This window comes from Palaemon carinicauda, chromosome 22 (genome assembly GCF_036898095.1).
Source record: "Palaemon carinicauda isolate YSFRI2023 chromosome 22, ASM3689809v2, whole genome shotgun sequence".
NCBI classification, from domain to species: domain Eukaryota; kingdom Metazoa; phylum Arthropoda; class Malacostraca; order Decapoda; family Palaemonidae; genus Palaemon; species Palaemon carinicauda.
The window spans coordinates 52,079,932-52,085,584 of NC_090746.1; positions in this window are offsets into that span (position 1 = coordinate 52,079,932).

Below are 5,653 nucleotides of genomic sequence, written 5' to 3' on the forward strand. Positions count from 1 at the left end.
GGGGATAGGCAGTAGTCCTGAGAGAGCTATCAATTCATGATTGTGGAGCCTGTGTCACTTTCCAGCTTCGTCATCCCAAACCGGTCGCCAGATCCGCCTCAAGATACTGCGTTGAAAAACTTCAAGTTTATTCGCCAACTGCCTAATGAGTGCCCATGTTTCACACCCGTATAGGACCACTAAACGGATAATGGCGGTATATATTTGTGCTTTTGTGGGCTTAGATAAAATTCTGGATCTTAAGGTGTTATCGTTCACCTTAGGGATTTAGGGCACCAGATTAACTGGAGTGAGTCGTCTTTGCTTTTTAAGAGTACCTGTCCGTACAGAAGGAAAATCCTGGAATCAGCCATCATAAATCAATAAAACACAATGAACCTATCTGGGGGCCAATGGAAAGCTGACACAGTGGACAATACTCCTCTCAACCCTATCATTAAGAAGATAATCCACGGAGACCGACCACCAGACATGCATCAGAGGTCAAGACTTCCTCCGAGCGGCTCAACAATAAGAAGACGCACCTGGATGTAATTAAATTTGGCTAATCCTTCCAGCAATTATAACAACTATAGAACAATTGAACACACCCTTTTGCTTTCGTATATAAACCATCACTCGCCACTGTATTCCTCATTTTTACTTTACATCCTGAAGAGGGTCGATGTTTATTGACCGAAATATAGTGTGATTTATTCATATTTCCTGTGTTTCTTTTATGGGCCTTTTTGAAAAAAACATGTTAAACTGTTCGATTACAGTTATAAGTAAGACATATATATATATATATATATATATATATATATATATATATATATATACATATATATATATATATATATATATATATATATATATATATATATATATATATATATGTATATATATATATATATATATATATATACATATATATATATATATATATATATATATATATATATATATATATATATATATATATATATATATATATATATATACACCCACCCACCCATCTCACACCCGCAGTACCGCTTTTCCCCCGTTTTTACGATTTCTCCGGTCTCTGTCCCTCACTTCATCATTTTATTCCATTCACTTTTCACGCTATTGCCAATCTATGTATTCTGTTTATCTATTCATTCTCTATTCATAAAGTTTCGTAGTGGAGTCTTGGTCAAAAAGATTTGATTTTCCAAAATGACTTACCTTTAAAGATATAATGGCCAAAAAACTATCCAATAGAGATCCTCGTTTTACGAAAGGTAATTAGGAGGTTTCAGTTCAACAAATAAAGCCCGAGAGACTCGTATACAAATGAGGACAAAATCTCTAACGTGTTTCCTCAGCATCTTTGTCTTAGAGATGCCTAGTGGATTTGAAACCAATTAATTTGATAGAAGAATTAATTTACATTTATGTCATCATCGTTGAAATGATTTTTAACAATATTATTGATAGTTCAAGGAATGAAATGTATGTGATCCTATTTCAAAGTATAATAATGATAGTACTGAAAAATAAAATATAACAACGAAAAGCATGAGAGGAAAAAGAAGATGAAGGAGAGATAAATTAAAAGAAATTTACGTATACATTGATATGGATAACGGCATACACGTATACGTATTTAAAGTCATGCATTTTATATAAACACGCCGCGAGTCGAAAAAATAAGCTATGTTGAAATGAAGCCGGGAAGTTAAGAAGGGTTTTTTACTGATTACCTGATGGAGAATTCTTGCAGATAGCATGATACAGGAATTATTACTGTTTACCTGATAGAAGGACTTCTGCTTATTATATGGTTTGGGAATTTCACTAGTTACTTAATTAAGGGATTTTTTACTGATTACGTGGTACAGGGATTTTTACTGATTGCATGATACTTGGATTCTTACTGATTAAGTGTTTTAGTCATTTTACCAGATTAGATAATACAGGGATTTTGTAATTAGGATGTTTCAGTTCAACAAATACAGTCCCGTGAGACTCGTTTGCAAATGAGGACAAAATATCTAACGTGTTTCCTCAGCATCTTCGTCTTAGAGATTGCTGGTGGATTTCAAACCTATGTATTTGATAGAAGAATTAATTCAGATTAATGTCATCATCGTAAAAATGACTTTTAACAATATAATTGATAATTCAAGGAATGAGATACATGTGATCCTATTTCAACGTATTATAATAATGATTATACTGAAGAAAAAAAAATATATCATAATGAAAAGCATGAGAGGAAAAAGAAGATGAAGGAGAGATAAATTAAAAAAAAAAATTCATGTATACATTGATATGAATAAGGGCACATACATATAAGTATTTAAAGTCACGCATTTTATATAAACATGCCGCGAAGCTTGAAAGTTACAAAGGTTTTTTTTATGGATTACCTGATAGAGGATTTTTGCTGATAACATGATACAGGGGTTATTACTTTTTACCTGATAGAAGGACTTATGCTTATTTCATGATTCAGGCATTTCACTGGTTACATAATTAAGGGATTTTTTTTTACTGATTACGTGGTACAGGGATTTTTACTGATGGCAGGATACTTGGATTCTTACTGATTAAGCGTTGTAGTAATTTTTACAGATTACATAATACGGGGATTTTGCTGATTACGTGATACAGGTATTTTTACTGATTACGTGATGCAGGGATTTTTACTGATTAAATGTCATTTTTATAGCTTACATAATACAGGGATTTTACAGATTATGGATAAGGGGAGTTTTACTGATTACATGATACAAGGATTTTTTCTGATTAAGTGTTAAAGTCATTTATACAAATTACATAATATAGGCATTTTACTGATTACGCCATACAGAATTTTTTTACTGATTACATTGAATCCTTCTCTCTCGTTACGGTTCATTTTCCCTATACCTTCACACACACACACACACACACACACACACACACACACACGAATAGTCTGGCCTATTCTTTACATATTCTCCCCTATCCTCATACACCTGACAACATTGAGAGGACCAAACAATTCTTCTTACTGCAAGTGGCCACTTTCCTCTTTGTAAGGGCAGAAGAGACTCTTTAGCTATGGTAAGCAGATCTAGGAGAAGGATACTCTAAAATAAAACCATTGTTCACTAATCTTGGGTAGTGCCATATACTCTGTACCATGTTCTTCCACTGTCTTGGGTTAGAGTTCTCTTGCTTGACGGTACAGTCTGGAACACTATTATATCTCATTTCTCTTTCTCTTCTTCTGTTAAAGGTTTTATAGTTTATATAGGCTATATTTATTGTAATGCTGTCGCTCTTCTTAAAATATTTTATTTTTCGTTGTTTCCTTTTCTCACTGAGCTATTTTCAATGTTGGAGCCTGTGGGCTGATAGCATCCTGATTTTCCAATAAGGGTTGTAGCTTAGCAGGTAATAATAATAATAATAATAATAATAATAATAATAATAATAATAATAATAATAATAATAATAATAATAATAATACAAAGATTTTTACTGATTACATGATACAGGGATTTTTACTGATTACGCAATACAGTAATTTCTACTGATTACTTAATATAAGGATTTTTAATGATTACATGATACAGAGATTTTAAATGATTACTTGATACACTAACTTTTACTGATTAAGTGGTAGGGGGATTTTCACTGATTACGTGATACAGACATTTGTACTGATTATATGATAGAGTGATTTTTACTGTTTAGATGATATTTTTGTTTACCGATTAAGTGATGCAGGAATTTTTACTGATTATATGATACAGGGATTTTTACTGTTCAAATGATAAGAATATTCTTACTGATTGGGTGATACAAGAATTTTTACTGATTATGAGATACAATGATTTATATTAGCCAGATGATAGAAGGATTTTTACTGATTACTTGATACGGGTATTTCTATTGATTAGGTTATAAAAGGGATTTTCCACCAATTACGTGACACAAGGATTATTACTGATTATGTGACAGGGATTTTTACTGATTACGTGACATAGGGATTATTACTGATTTTGTGACGCAGGGATTTTTACTGATTATGTACTATATGAATTTTAACTGATTAGGTGATACAGGAATTTTTGTTCTGATAATTTGGCACAGGAATTTTTAATGGTTAGGTAATTCTGTATTGAGATTGTACTGACTAATTAAGCGATAGAGAGATTTTTACTGATTACGCAATGCAATTATTTTATTGCTGATTACATAACACAAGAAGTTTTACTCACTGGGTGTGAAGAATTTTTTTTCACTCTTCTTTCAATCGTATTTTTAGCTCTTCTACTAATACTATAGCTACCCCTTAAACGTTCTCTCCTACATTCAATTTTCTTTAACGAGACATTAGGAGGACTATTCTAAACTAAAACTTGTTGACAGTGGCGCACGCCGTGCTCGTGACGTCACAGCCTAGATACGCACACAACAAAGGGCCTTAGTAGCCCCGGCGTATGTTGGTTCTTTCCTCAAACTACGTGGGTCGAGATTAAATTCCTAAACTGAATTTTGATATAAATTTCAATACTGCTGAATTAATGCATCTTATATTTCTCAATACCAATTAAGGTTTGTTAATTTTAAGATGTATGCCCATCGCACCAGCCCATTGCTAATTAATCATTTAAAATATTAATTTTTAGCAAGCCAGAATAGGTAGGATTATTGTATATATAAACTCCCTTAGAGCAGCAAGATTTCTCTAAAGTATTTAGTACAAAATCCTGCCTCCTCTGCACTCCTTGCAACAATATGTTGGCCCGTCCTGAAGTCCCGATATGGCACTCCCAATGGATCCGTGCGCATCAAGCTCCTCACCTGTCTGGAAAGGTGAAGCCAGGTAATCTCCCTCGACCTTGGTGTCGCGCCCATTTGATCAGAAGTCCCCATGACCGACTGACCTGCCTGTCAGTGAGCCTGTGCACCCCTGGCTCACCCCTCTCCCAAAACGTGACTCACCAATGAGTCCTGTGGCTGCCGGCTGGAGACAGTGAAGGAGTGGAACCTGGGAACCATATTACCACAAACAAGGATTCTTGGGGTGGGCCAGTAAAGAGTGCAAAGTGCAACCTGGTCAACAGCTATCACGGGCATAGGACTATCTTCAAAGGAGTGCAGGTACTACATCAATGGCCATAGTTATTCCCCCATTTTTTCTTAGCTTAGACTAATTCTAACTTGCTTAGAATAACTGTCTTTTATACTATTTGGACTGTGTGCAGTGGGGTTGTGTGTATATATTTTTCTTGGATATTAATTTCTGGTTTGAGACTAGCACAGTTTCTGGGTCACATGGGGCACGTGTCCGACCCCATTTTGATTATTGCAGACCATGTGTCTAACCCATTATTTTTATTATTTTGAATCGGTTTTAATGTGCATTCCTTTTATGATTCCATTTTTGTGTTGTTAAGATGTCCGTTTCTTTTAATGTAAATTTGTGAATAAATCAATGTTAGGTTAATTAAACCTCCTTAGTATTTTTGCTCCCTCATTTATTTAATGTGTAAACTGGGAACATTTGAACACGGGACAGAATACCCAATATTTGAAGAGTAAACCTAAGTAAGTCTATAGGTGGTAACAGTGAGGAATTTTGTATTTAATATATTTGCTTCGAAGGTAAAGATCCTTATCTTTAAACTTTTAAACTACTTTACATCAC